We start from the raw sequence: 15,098 nt of genomic DNA, 5'->3' as shown, positions 1-15,098 counted from the left end.
AAGGCTCTGGAATGGACCACCTCCTTCCTCTTTGGCAGAACCCAGAGCGTCTGCCTCCCCCATTCCATTCCAAAGCCTCCGAGATCATCTGCAGCGTACCCAGGGATCCTCCCTCAGCCCGAACCTTTCAACATTTACATGGCCCCGCTCGCACACGCCACCCGACAGCACGACCTCAACATAATCTCCTACACCGACGATACTCAACTGATCCTCTCCCTCACTAAGGACCCCATCACCACCAAATCCAACCTCCACAAAGGAATGAAGGCCGTCGCCAACTGGATGAAGATCAGCTGTCTGAAGCTGAACTAGGGCAAGACGGAGGTCCTCATCCTCGGCTCCATCCCCTCAGTCTGGGACGACTCCTGGTGGCCAACGGCACTGGGTGCAGCCCTGACACCCACCAATCATGCACACAACCTGGGAATCATCCTCAACTCAACGCTCTAAATGACCAAGCAAGTCAACGCCGTCTCCTCCTCCTGCTTCAACAACCTCTGCATGCTCCGCAAGATCTACAGATGGATCCCAACAGATTCAAGAAAGACAGTCACCCAGGCCCTCGTCAGCAGCAGACGCAACTACGGAAACGCCCTCTATGCGGGAGCCCCGACCAAGCTAATAAAATGACTACAACTAATCCAAAACGCCTCGGCACGACTGATCCTCGACATACCACGACATGGCCACATCACCCCCATTAGAGAAACCTGCACTGGCTGCCCATAAACAAGAGGATATCCTTCAAGCTCCTCATCCACACACACAAAGCACTCCACAAGACCAGCCCAGCCTACCTCAACAGACGGCTCTCCTTCTACATCCCCAACCGCCAGCTAAGCTCCGCCGACCTTTCACTTGCCACTGTCCTGAACGTCCGAAGAACAACCACCAGCGGAAGATCCTTCTCTCACTTCGCCGCCAAGACAAGGAACACCCTCACACTGAGCCTAGAGAGACCCAAGACCTGCTGACCTTCAGGAGGATACTCAAGACCTGGCTGTTAGATCAGTAGCGGCCCCCGCTGCACCTTGAGACCCTCGCAGGTATGTAGTGTGCTTTACAAATGATTGATTGATTGATTGATTGATTGATTGAAGGTAAAACCTTTAACCTCTTAGTTGACCACAGTTCATTCGACAGGTCAGCTGGTGACAATGGTGAATAAACAACCTGCTGAGCAGCATCACCCTGCAACCCCCTCACTCTTAAAGTCAGTCCTCTTCTGGGAACAGCGTCAATTCTTCTTGCTGTGTCCCCTCCTGTCTTTCTCCACCAGTGGTATCTACAGTAAGCATGGGCGGAAAATCCGTTACGCTCGCGTATTTTGCGGATTTTTGGTAAATTCGCAATCCGCGAACGCTCGCGAATTTACAGAAAATCCGCAAATTCGCACGCAGCAGATTTTTTTTTCTTGGTGATACAATTTTGCGGCGCGCGGCGTTTACTTACCGTCATTCAGCGTTTGCCGAGTTGTTTTTCTCGATATTTTGCGAGTGCTGCGCCATTTTGGATCTTGCTGCGGGATCCCCCGGGAATTTGGTCAGCGCGATTACGTCATCGCGGCTTGCCAACTTGCACAGCGAGAGTTTGTCAACACGAGTTCGCCGTGATCACGTATCGCGGGACTTCGCAATTGCGAGCTTGTAGATGCGGCGAGCAGCAACAATCTCGCACTCGCGAAAATACAAAATTTGCAATTCTGCACAAGAAATCCACCAGCAAGCAGCATAAACCTTCTGGAAATGATGATTTTTATCTGAATAACTCCTCAGGTTGACATTTGCCTGCACTTTTTTTGCGAGGAGTCCATTTTGGGGAGGGGGGGTGGGAGGAAGGAAGTGCCCCACAGTCTTCAACTTCCTGTTCCTGTCCAGCAGGCTCCTCCCAGTGCTTTGTCCATCTCCAGGTCACTTTTCATTTGGATCTGGAGCTGGAAGGATTACTTTTTGTGGATGCTGCTGGATATTTGGGTTTGAGGCCTTTTTGACTTTCTTTGGATCACTTTTGGATTAGAAATTTCACAAGTAAGTTTGTTTGGGGCATTACAGTTGCTGCAACTACAATTTTGGAATTTTCGATTTTTGGGCTGTTTTGGGGCCTTTTGCCCGGGGGTACTCAGTGGTGGGTGCACTGAGTCTTTCTGTGGGGTGTTTTGAATTTAAACATCATGGAGGGGCTGGATGGCTTGGGATTGTGCTGATTTTTCTGTGATTTTCATTTTTTTGGCCTGTTGTTGTGGCCTTTTCACCAGGGGTAGTGAGTGTTGCATGGGTCTAGTCTTTCTGTGGGGTGTCTTGAATTTAAACATCATGGAGGGCCTGGATGGTTTGGGATTGTGCTGATTTTTCTGTGATTTTCGTTTTTTTGGCCTGTTGTTGTGGCCTTTTCACCAGGGGTAGTGAGTGTTGCATGGGCCTAGTCTTTCTGTGGGGTGTCTTGAATTTAAACATCATGGAGGGCCTGGATGGTTTGGGATTGTGCTGATTTTTCTGTGTTTTTCGATTTTTTGGGGTGTTCATGGGGACAGGCCATGTGGGTGGGGGCCATTTTGAGTGCTGCTACAGGCCCTGGCCATGTGCTGGGAGGGAGGGGGCCATTTTTAATGCAGGCAGTGTTGTTAGGCCTGCAACCATTTTGCCTAGTTTTCAACCTTTATGCCCAGGGGTAGTGAGTGTTGCATGGGCCTAGTCTTTCTGTGAGTTGTCTTGAATTTAAACATCATGGAGGGGCTGGATGGCTTGGGATTGTGCTGATTTTTCTGTGATTTTCGTTTTTTTGGCCTGTTGTTGTGGCCTTTTCACCAGGGGTAGTGAGTGTTGCATGGGCCTAGTCTTTCTGTGGGTAGTCTTGAATTTAAACATCATGGAGGGCCTGGATGGTTTGGGATTGTGCTGATTTTTCTGTGTTTATCGATTTTCTGGGGTGTTCATGGGGACAGGCCATGTGGGTTGGAGCCATTTTGAGTGCTGCTACAGGCCCTGGCCATGTGCTGGGAGGGAGGGGGCCATTTTGAATGAAAGCAGTGTTGTTAGGCCTGCAACCATTTTGCCTAGTTATCAACCTTTATGCCCAGGGGTAGTGAGTGTTGCATGGGCCTAGTCTTTCTGTGGGTTGTCTTGAATGTAAACATCATGGAGGGGCTGGATGGCTTGGGATTGTGCTGATTTTTCTGTCATTTTCGTTTTTTTGGCCTGTCATTGTGGCCTTTTTACCAGGGGTAGTGAGTGTTGCATGGGCTTAGTCTTTCTGTGGGGTGTCTTGAATTTAAACATCATGGAGGGCATGGGATTGTGCTGATTTTTCTGTGTTTTTTCGATTTTTTTGGGGTGTATAACTGAACTGATGTTCCTCTGTCTTCCATTGCTTTTAGGTGCACAAGACTCAAGAGAACCACCAGTGCCAGGAAGAAGTCCTGCAGCGGTGTGTGTGTGCAGCATATTGTCACGCGACGTCACGTCTGGCCACAGACAACTCTGCAACTCGTGCAACTGCGGCCTGCTGTTCTGACCTGTTCTGACGAAGATGGCCCCAAAAAAAGTTCTCCATAGCTCCTCTAGCAAGAAAGTTGCCAGTAAGGAGCAGAAGAAGCAAGTTACCAAGGAGGCTGGTGTGCCGGCCGCCGCGTTTTTTGGGAGTAAAAAAAAAGTACGCCTGCAGCAGCAGCGGGATCTGCTGGGGACCAATCTGGGAGCAGCACCCCCGCTCCATTGGGATCAGTGCCTCCACCACCACCACCACGCCAACTTAAGTCCAAGCCCTTGAGTGCTGCAGAGACAGTCAGTGTACTTCTTCAATCACCATCGACCAGTGATGTTGGCTCATCGCAAGAAAGTAGCAGCAATGTCCCTGAATCAACACAGGTTGTTGTAACTCATCTGACAAGTGTTGAACAACCACAGCCGCAACAACAACCACATGTGCAAGTACAAGCCCAAGTACATGTGGAAGGAGAGGCAGCGCAAGGAGATGCGCAAGCAGAGGTGCATGGAGGGTCACAAGTGCCCACAATAGTTGTTCCTCCCGAAGTAGGGGAACATCAGGAAATCGACAATCAAGCCGAGGTATCATTTGAGGAAGCCACTCCTCCTGATGATCATTCATTGTCTTCCACATCCCTAGCAAGGAAAAGATCAAGGGGGGTGTCTACATCTTCTTCAAGCCCACCTCCTTCTGATGAACTGGATGAAAATTGGGAACCACCACGGCCGTCTGAGAGTGAGGCACACCATGATCTGACAAAGGTACTTAAGCGTAAAAGGAAGGTCGTCGAAAGACTCATAGTTATGGAGTGTGATGAGGCTCAACAAGAAGTGGCGGATACTCCTGCTGATGAAGACTCTCACGACGACGACGCAGTCATCATAAAGGTCACTGCAGCCCTAGCGGGCATGCAGCAAAAAGACATTTTGACCCTAGCCCGAGAAGCTGCTGAGCGTGATGATGTTGTCGATGAGGAGGCAATGGAAGAAACGCCACAATCATTGGAGTTAACTAGTACACCAACACCCACCGCTTCCATATTTCTTAGTCGTCAGAAGGGACCTCCACCCACCTCGACATCAATTAGTGGTGGTGAAAGTGCAAAACGATCTGAAGTTCGGCAATCCACATCCTCCACTTCATCTGGCATTAGCAGCAGGACCACCACCACCAGTATCGCCGCCTCCTCCGGCCCCAAAAGACATTTCAAGTCCGCAGTTTGGGACTTCTTTAGTGTTAGCTCCAAAAAAGGAAAACTTTGCCATTTGTAGCATTTGTAAGTTGGAAGTTAGTCGTGGTAAGTTTGGTTCCAACTATGGTACCGGAGGCCAGAGAGGTCATCTTGAAAGAAAGCACGCTGTCAAATGGTTTGCGCACCAACAGGCGATCAAGGAAGCCCAAATTGCACGTAATTAAGTATGGGCGGAAAATCCGTTCTGCTCGCGGATTTTGCGGATTTTCGGTAAATTCGCAATCCGCGAGATTTGCGAATTTCCCGCAAAATCCGCAAATCCGCGAGCAGCGGATTTTATGGCTTGCTCGCACTGTTCGCGTGAGTTCGCGGCTTCCCAGTTCAACTTCGCGCCCCGCGAATAAGCGCTAAATTGCAGAAATACGATCTTAGCAAAACTGAAACTACTTACCAGGTTCAAAAGTTCAAGCTCATCATTAGTAGCCATTTCCTGTAGTGCTTCCTGAGGGGCCCCTCCAGAGTTCAGTTGCCTACTTGCAACTATTATGTGACCCTGCTCTGACCCTCAGAATAGTTACACATATGCCACAAAGGTCCTGAATTACAGCTAAGGGAGACAAGCAGGAGCCCGGCTGGAAGTTCAAATCCAGTGACACATTAATCAGCCCCTAATTCATTATTGTCAGTTGGGGCAGGGCAGGTGTTGTAACTAATTTTGCAACAATGAAAGCACTTAGCAAGTGCAAAAGATCACTAATCAGGAAGCACTAAGGAAGCAGGTGCCAGCTAAAAAAATATTCTGTGACACATTAAACAGCCCCAAATTAATTCAGGTCACTTGAGGCAGGGAAGGTGTGCTTTGCTTTGCCACAATAATGTACACTGGACAACCAGAGGGTGCTGTGATGAAACAGAGGGTGGCATGGGTGAGCCAGAGGGTGGCATGTGGTGACAGAGGGTGGCAGTGATGAAGAAGAGTGTCCCAAACAGGCTGGACACGTAGAAACAACAAGTTCGCAAAACTTGTGACCCGACAGGTAAGTTCGCGTTTGCGAAATTGTACAAAAACCCTCGCGACCTGGCAGAAACCCGCGCGAACACAAAAAAAAATCCGCAAATTTGCGAGAATTTGCGGATTTTGCGGATTGCGAGTTCGCAAATCTGCAAAATTCGCGAACGCGAGAATCGCAAAATTCGCCCATGCGTACCCGTAATACTGTTTCATCTGATGATGACGAGGCGGAAGAAGACGTGTCAAACACTTCACTTACACCCAGTACCCCTGTCATCAGCACACCCCATGTGAGCCACACTAAGAGTGTGGGAGAGAGTGAGACACCAATGCGAAAAAGTTCATCAGCGAGCGTAACTGGGTCGAAGATATCATCATCATCATTATCCCGTAAATGCGTGGTCCAGGGCAACATTAAAAAGATGTTGTTTACAGAAGCGCAATATGAACGCAACCACCCACTGACGCGTCTGTCTAACACTAAGCTGGCTAAAATGCTAGCTCTGGACCTTCTCCCTTTTTCTTTTGTAGAAGGGGTTGGTTTTCTAGAATTAGTGGCAGCTCTCTGCCCTAAATGGAAGGTTTCTAGCCGGTTCTATTTTGCCAGAGTTGCGGTTCCAGCACTACATGAAGATGTTCTGGAGGTGATTGGGGCAGCTCTGCAGAAGAGTGCTGTTCACACTATACATCTGACAACAGACATGTAGACCAGTGGCGCAGGTGCTGATTACATGTGCATCACTGCACACTGGGTCTCTTTTTCAGGGGTTAAAGCAAAGCTAAACGCAGGTGTTGACCCGGACCAAGTTTTTAAAGCTGCTCGGAAACATGCAACACTAGCCATGTTTGGTTTGAAGTAACGTCACACAGCAGAAAACATTTTGGATGAGTTTAACACAAAGGTCCTTGACTGGCTGTCCCCAAAAAAACTCCAGATTGGTTATGTTTCCACGGATAATGGCGCCAATGTAGTTAAGGCCATGGAGCTGGGTGACTATTTCAGAGTGCCGTGTTTGGCGCACTGTATAAACCTGGCTGTCAAAAAATTCTTGAATGATAAAGACAGTGCATCGTACGGGGTAGTGGACACCTGCCGAAAAATGTGCAACCATTTCAGCCATTCTTTTAAGGCCCGGAAGCATCTGAGGAGCCTGCTACATGAACGTCGAATGCCAGTGAAAGCACTCATCCAGGAGGTGGCAACACATTGGAACTCAACCTTCTACATGCTTGAGCGTCTGTATGAGCAGTATACGGTACTCGATCACTATTTCTTAACACAGGGTACAGCTCAGAAGGACCTGAGGATGGGTGCGGCGCAATGGGACATAGTTAAAAGCCTGACACGCATGCTTCGTCCTTTTGAGGTCTTCACGCCTGCAGTCAGCAAGGAGGACTGTAATTTGGGAAAAGCTATCCCATTGTTGAACATGCTGGAGCACCAACTGAAGGAGGTGTGTTCTGTGTTTCAAAAAGATGAAAAAAACAAAGACCCTTTTGTTTTGGCGGAGAAATTATTAGAGCGCCTACAAGGTGATGAACGTCTTAAAATGATCCACTCAAACCAGCATTACATTTGTGCTACTATTCTGGATCCACGCTACAAAAAGGCGCTGGCAGGCCGAGCATTCTTTCCTTTTGCTGATGAAGATGTTACAAAGTACAAACAGTGGCTAGCCTTCTCAGCCAAGAGGTTTGAAAGAGAACGGCAGAAAATTGAAGGAAAAGGCAGTACATCAGCATCAGCAGGCCATCCCCAGTCAAAACAATCCACTTCTGCGGCTGTGGCACAAGTGACCTCTCAGTCGTTAAAGACACCGGCAACCGGATCATCTGCACCAGACACAACAGTAACATTGGAGGCTGAAGAGGATTGGCTAGCTCGGCTTGGGTTTGGTTCTCAAAAGGTCACAGCAACAGCTAAGCAAAGTGGAGGAACCTTGGAGGAGGACCTTGAGTAGATGGTGAAGGACTATCTGAATGACTCAACAGAGGTCTATGTTAATGCTGACCCATTGGCGTATTGGCATGGGAAAAAAGAATTGTGGCCACAGCTCTCCAACCTGGCTTTAAACTACTTGTCTTGCCCACTCGCAAGCGTGTCTTCTGAACGTGTTTTCAGTGCTGCTGGTGGCATTGTAACTTCCAAACGGAGCCGCCTCTCGCCCAAAAATGTGGAGAGGTTAACAATGATCAAGATGAATCAGCACCTCATATCACCAGATTACAGTGTACGAGAAAGCATGCCGAATGAAGACGAGTTGGACAGCAACGTAGATGAGGGAATTTCTTCTCTGTCAGGTGACACTGAGCTCACCCTGCCTGAATTCGCAGAGTATGATGACGAAGCCTTATTCTTATTCGTGGACCCTGACACCGAGCCCTGAAAATGAGACAATGAATCAATAACTTTCTTTTTCGTCCTTATTCACTTTTTTTCCTGTGTGTCTGTCTTTCTTTGTTGTGCACAGTTAATATAATTCAAACTTTAATCACCTAATCACAAAAACAAGCCCATCAGCAGAACTGTCTTCACTTGTTTGCTTATTGATTTGAAGGTGCCGCAGTCTGCATTCCTCAGGTTCTCAAGTTCAGAAGAACATGCTCCTCTATCCTCCTCCTCCAGACTCCTATTTCCATCAAAGCAGAGGGCTGGTTTACGCCCAATGAAGAAAGACTCAGCACTTGTGGGGGTGTTCTACTTCTTTGCGGGTGAGTTGACGGCTCTGGGGCCATTGCTGGGAAGCTCTAATGCCGCATAAAAGTGGTTTGGACCAAATGGGAGGCGGAAATTTATTTGTGTTTTTGCTGACTTGCTTGCCTTTGAGGTGCTCTTTGGGGGGGTTCCGGGTGTTTGTGGGTGAGTTTTGGGGTCTGGGAGCACTGCTGGGACGCTCTAATCTTGATTGCATTTGCTTTTCAGGAAATCCGTGGTGGAAAACTGGAGTTATGGCCTAGCTGCACAGCGCGTTTGGACCAAAGGCCGAGAAATATTGTAAGTATGAGATTTTGCTTTTGGGCTGTTTGGGGGTGTTGTGCTTTTTGGCGGGTGGGTTGGCGGGTCTTGGGGCATTCCCGGGAAGGTCTAATACCGGATAGAAGTGGTTGGGACAAAATCCGCGCAGATTTTTTTTTTGCTATTTCTGACATTTTGCTCAATGTAGCGTTTTCGGGGGCCTGTTTGGGGGGCTTCCTGGTGTCTGTGGGTGGGTGCACTGCTGGCAATGGATACTTCAGTTTGCAAGAGGTTTGAAGCAAATCCATGGTGGCAGAGGGGAGTTAGGGCCTAGCTGCAGAGCGCACGCGGAGTGATTTGGGAAATTGGCAAAAAAATGACTAAGTCCCCATTTTTGTACTTTTGCTTTTTGGCTGTTTGGGGGTCTTCTACTCGTTTTCTCCTGGGTTGACAGCTCTGGGGCCATTGCTGGGAAGCTCTAATACCGGATAAAAGTGGTTTGGACCAAATCGGAGGCAGGAATTTTTTTGTGTTTTTGCTGACTTGCTTGCCTTTGAGGTGCTCTTTGGGGGGGTTCTAGGTGTTTGTGGGTGAGTTTTGGGGTCTGGGAGCACTGCTGGGACACTCTAATCTAGATAGCATTTGCTTTTCAGGAAATCTGTGATGGAAAACTGGAGTTATGGCCTAGCTGCACAGCGCGTTTGGACCGAAGGCAGAGAAATATTGTAAGTATGAGATTTTGCTTTTGGGCTATTTGGGGGTGTTGTGCTTTTTGGCGGGTGGGTTGGGGGGTCTTGGGGCATTCCTGGGAAGGTCTAATACCGGATAGAAGTGGTTGGGACAAACTCCATAAGGAAAAGCCTTTTGGCACTTTTTGTAACTTAGGGTTCGTTAGGGTTAGCCCTAGCAGCAGGATTGCATGTGTTTCGGGGTGTTCTAGATTTTTGCAACTGAGTTCTGGGGTCTTAGAGCACTCGTGAGAATGTGTAATTTTGGTTGCAAGTCATTTGAAGAAAATCCATGGTGGGAAATGGGGGATTTGGCAAAGTTAAAGAAAGCCTCTGCCACTATTCTTAACTTAGGGTTAGGGTTAGCAGTATTTCTATTGCATGTGTTTGGGTGGGGGGGTTTTCGAGTCTTGGAGCGATGCTGGCTATGGATACTTTTGCTTGCTTGCAAGTGGTTTGAATACAATCCACGGTGGGTAAGGGGGTATTTGGGCCTACTTTTACTTTCGAAGTACGTTTTGTCACCAGTTTTCTGCTAGGCCTCGTTTTTTGAGATCTGATTGGGGGTCTTCTACATTTTTGCGACTGGCTTTAGTAAGGGTCTTGGCGGGAGCACTGCTGGGAAGGTCTAATTTTGTTCTAAAACACAGTTTACAGTACACCTAGCTTGAGGGGAAAGATCCGCTAAATTAATTTGCCCATACTTATTTATCCTTCAAAAGGTGACTCAGACAGAGTACGCACTTTCAAAAATGTTGTACTGTCTATTAGGAAAATCAAAGTGTGACTTTTTGCACTACACAGCGTACATACCTTATATTTATTTATCAGTGCTGTTTTTCGTTCAATAATTACAGGCCGGGTTTCAGTCTGTGCAATGGGGAAAAAAGGATGGAGTCAGGCTTCACATTAGCGAGCCGCAATTCAGCATCCGCCAGGCAGGCAGTGGACAGGGTGTCTTCTGGTCACCAACATTGATGGACGAAGCGTCAGCTGGAATGAAGGAGTGCCGCTAATCAGAGGAATTGTTTGCTGCATGCAACTTACTTACCAAATTCAACAGGACAACTACAACAATACAGATACAGTATCCATTCTTTTCTTCTATGAGTGTGTGTGACTGCATTTCTTGGATCTCTCTCTGCTTCTAAATTGATCCCTACAGCCATTCTATAGGTTTTACTTCGGCTATTTTTTAAACCTAATTTAATGTAGCCCTGTACTGTCGCATTCTGTCATTCACGGTTGTCGAAAGTACTACTTACTTTTCAGTAACAATGCATTCAGTAGTGCATGCACTTCCTTTATGTCACGTAAAAGATTTATGGTTAGCTTTGTACCCAAAAATTTCTTTATGTTCAATTATTGTTTGTCCATGCTGTGCTTTTTTTTTTCTCTCAACAAAACCTACCCAAAAAGAAACCCCCATTCCCATCCATTTTACAAACCCTAACCCTCTTCCCCCGGGCTGTGTGGTTTTGCTTGATGTGTGACTAAATGACATCAATAATTCCACACACTTGCTGGGGAGGATAAGGTCATAGCAACAGGCTGGTGAAGGAATCCGAGGATATATTCTAGACTTACTCAGCTTCAGTACTATTTCTTGTAGTAGTAGCCAATGTCAAAGAAATCCTACACAAGTACAAGTTATACTACCAATACTTTACCATTTGTTAGGCTACATTGTGGCACTGTTGTAGTCTAGTGTACTGTCACCTGCTATATTCTCTATCGTACCGTTGTAATGCTACAGTAAGGACAAACCAGGTTTCATTTTCTTTTTTCCATAGCCATGCAACTGCCACTGTGTCACACCACTAGTACCACCGCAATGAGGAGGAAATTTCATCCGCCCTGGATTGCAACCTTAATCGTCATTTCCCGTGGAGCCAGCCCTGGGCCTAGCCCTACTTTCAAACAGAAATTACAGGTAAGATAAGCGTTTGGTTGGAGCCGAGGTAGTAAAATGGAGTATTAGGAGAGACAAGAGATTGACGGTAGTACTACTAAAGTCCTAGGACTATTTAGGAAAACAAACTTACTGTTAAACCCCCACCCACCAGACTCAAAAGCAGTAAAAAACAGGTATGGTCAGATAAAGTTTCAAAAAGTATATTTGTATAGCCCTAACAAAATAATCTCCCGCAAGACCCTCCCTAACCCCAACGATTGTCCTTCAAAAGTCCCAAAAAAACTCAACTCCCAATTCCCACCCCCCAAAAGTCTCTAAAAAAGGGGCAAGGGACACTACGGCAGGGTGCTGTTGACTTTAGCAGCCAGGGCATCATGCTCCTTGCGGAGGGTGGCATGTTCGAAGCGGAGGCCCTCCACCAAGTTCTTATAGCTTAGGACCTCCTGCTCCAGGTAGGACAGTCTGAGGGATAAGCGGCGCCGGCGTGCCTTGCAAATCCTGTGGGGGGCAGCTGCTGTCTTTGCTGCTCGGCGGTGGCGTTTGGCTTTGGTAGCCCGGCTCCGTACCGCTGGAGCACTGCGCTGGCTGGCAGCCCGCACGGAGGAGGATGCAGCTGTCCCAGTGGATGTTGTTGTAGTACCAGACTGCGTCTCCTCCTCCTCCAGGGCCACCAGCCGCCGATATTCAGCGACAGTGGCATCCAGCCTCCGTTGCCGGGCCATTCGAGCCAACTCCCTCCTCCTTGATGGTCTCTTGGATTTGGAAGGAGCAACTATATGAAGAAAGAAAGACATAGTCTGTAACCAATGCTCCTTAAGATTAACACAAAATGATTGAGCAGAAAGTTGTGTCACAGTACAAGTAGCAAATTGAAATCACAGTACATAACTATTGAGGACAGTATCTATGTAACCTCCGACTTCTTCATCCTTGCTCTAACATTAGTGGGAGTTTAAGGAACAAATTCTACGAGCACTATGGACTTCCATTACAGTCGACTATGACAGTACACCAGTCTTATTCTTCTTCTCTCTTGTTTTGGAAAATTGGTACGTTATCTTATGCAAGCCGGCATAATGCCAGCGCAGTGACTTGCACCCGAGAAAAACAGACGCACACCATGGTGAGTGAGACAGACTTGCGTTACTGTGTAGTGTAGTTCCTAGTTTCCCACTAGGCCCTGCGCATTGGAATAACATAAACAGTAGTATTGACGTGGAACTGCGGATATTCCAGGCCTCCACTGACTATGCTAAACTTAATTGGGTTGTGTTACCAACTAGCTCAGAGGTCACTGGAAACTTTCTTCTCTGCATAGGAAGTGATCAGCTTCCTTGGCACAGACAAGAAGGGATTCAGTTTTCCAACAACCGTGCAACATGACAACTTTGCTCCTCAGATCAAGAGTCGATCTCTAGGGTCGTGTGAAACAATAGACATAGATTTCACTCAGTCAGTCTAGTGCAGTTTACTTTCACGAGATGTAGAGAATAGAGAGACGGGCGTTAGTCAATAAAGGGTTAACATTTATTGAACAGTCTTTCTTCTCGTACAAGAGAAATGTATTGCCACAATTGCAATAATTGTTATTATAAAAAGTACGTACAGTAAGATAAGTATTGCGAAATAGAACTGTAAAAGCATTGATATGGTTTCTTAGCCATACAATGGTTTAAAAGTAATAAAACATATATACAGTCATATATACATTAGGCTAACATACTCAACTGGTGCTTCTAACTAAGCCTACCCCAGTGTGCCTGACCTAAGCCTAACACGTGGAAGGGGAGTAAGTAAGTAGCTTTAAGTTAAGTTGGTTTTGCCAAGGTTTGTTTCAAGAATTCTCGTCTAAGGGTTTAGTCAACACCATACCTCTGAATAGAATGATGGAGGATTGGTATCTCCTTCAGGGGTCTCTCTCGATATCCCAGTCACCTGCGAGGGTAAACCGGAAACGCTGTAGCTGGATTTCTCTGCACGAGAAAGGCAGCGGCTGCTCTTCAGCGCGTCGAGGAAGGAGGGGGGACAGCGTCCGCGGGCAGCTGGAATCTGCTGGATGTCTTCGCAGAGGACGGCTGTTCAGCTCCTTAAGCGTACTGCACCATAGTTCGCGCTGTAGCGGCGATAATGGTAATCAGCAGCTTCACCACCACAGGATAGCAGGCTGCAGCGACAGAGTGCTAGTTTTTACCAACACAGGGTCATGCAGGCAGCTGGCATCAGCAACAGGCAACGAACTCACATTGCTTAAGGCAACGTTGGTAATATTTATACCTGACAGGTGCCGGGTTTGACGCAAGTTTGCTGGACATAAGACGTCAATTAAAGATGTCACTAGGAAGTGACAGTTATCAGTTGCTCATTAGAGTTCCATTACTAATCAAAACATAGCCAGCGGGGATTTCCAGGTTTGCTAAGTTTTTATCTTGTTGAAGAACTCGGAGTGTTATCTAGGAATATCAGATAGTGACTGCTGCTCTGTCATTGCACTAATTGGTCGCAAAGGAAGTAGCAGAGAGTCATGCTGGAATGTGGCTCTGTTCGTGTGAGGCCAGAGATGACTTTTCAGAAAATCGCACTTGAACGGTTATGCCAATATAGGGAATAAATGGATTTATAGCCGAATAGGGGCATAAGGTCACAGTATCGATCAGGAACCTAGATAAGCACGCAACACCCACTCCACGTTTTCATGTCCATCAAAATTACTAAAACTAAGCAATAAGATGCATATGTAACATTGCCCACCCCAAAATACATAAATGCATTCGAAATAGGCGTACTTGTAATACATGGAATTTAGGTACTGTACGTTTTTTAAAGCATATTAATCATTCAAAAAATTATTGCATATGAAGTCAATGAACGATTATGCAAAAGGAATTACACATGAAGTATCTCTGACAGAAGAAAGGCGAGATAAATCATCACATAAAAATGCATTGTAATAACATGTGTGCTAGAGGCTGGTGTTATGTTGTTATGTCTCTAGATGTGTTTAGAAATAGAAGTGTGAAGCTTCTGTTCTCTAAGAATAGTTTTTACGTTAAGCAAAGAATTTTTCGTGCCAAAAAGGGTCAATATTAAAAAAATTGTCCAATTCAAAGAAAATAGATTTCCAAAGCTCCTGGCAGTTTTTGTTGATCAAAACTGAAGGCCGAATTCAGAGTTCATGGGAACGCTGTGTGTCGGAAAGCTTCTCAAAAAGTTATTGTTTCTCTGTGGGTGAGAACATCGTATCAGACAGGCTCTCAAAGAATTGGTCTACGAATTCAGGTGATAGTTCAACCAAATTAGATAGCGCTGTAACTTGGCAGGTGTGAGAATGATTGCTGTCATCGAAGGCAGGACCAGCAATGCTCACAGAACGTTGTACCTGGATGATGTTGCTTTTGTCACTCGCTCCACTTATACCACTTGGCTGTAGTACAGGAGTCTCCACAAATGCCGTCATCAGGATTGGTAGCCGCTGGGGACAACACAATGCGTGAGCCGTTATTGGACTGAGCAAAGTATCGACGTCCATTGGTACTGCTGATGGAAGTGAAAGACAGATGTTCAACACGCATTCATCGCCGCAAAGCATACACCGTAGCACAGGTAAAATGCAATTTTGCCATATCGGTCTGAATGAAAGGAACCAGGTCATGTTTAGATCTCTCAGCCTGGCCAATCCGAGGACGTTAGTTATCCTGTCCCTGTAGCGCATTGCTAGGATTGTCTCTTCCATTCCCATGGGAGCTATGTCTGAGCCGAGGCTTGCCATAACGAAGCAGAAGGGTCAAAAATAGAATCCCTGCAACGAGTCC

At 46.8% G+C, this 15,098-nt stretch overlaps 1 pseudogene; it reads left to right on the top strand.

The window, feature by feature from the left end:
* Window positions 1–6,778: 6,778 nt before the first annotated feature.
* LOC147683766 (zinc finger BED domain-containing protein 6-like) lies at window positions 6,779–8,077 on the top strand (annotated as a pseudogene).
* The last annotated feature ends 7,021 nt before the right edge of the window (window positions 8,078–15,098 follow it).

The sequence above is a fragment of the Lissotriton vulgaris genome, chromosome 11 (genome assembly GCF_964263255.1).
Source record: "Lissotriton vulgaris chromosome 11, aLisVul1.2, whole genome shotgun sequence".
Taxonomy (NCBI): domain Eukaryota; kingdom Metazoa; phylum Chordata; class Amphibia; order Caudata; family Salamandridae; genus Lissotriton; species Lissotriton vulgaris.
Note: the sequence above shows the minus strand (reverse complement) of the source record. Positions and strands in the feature narration are given on the sequence as shown.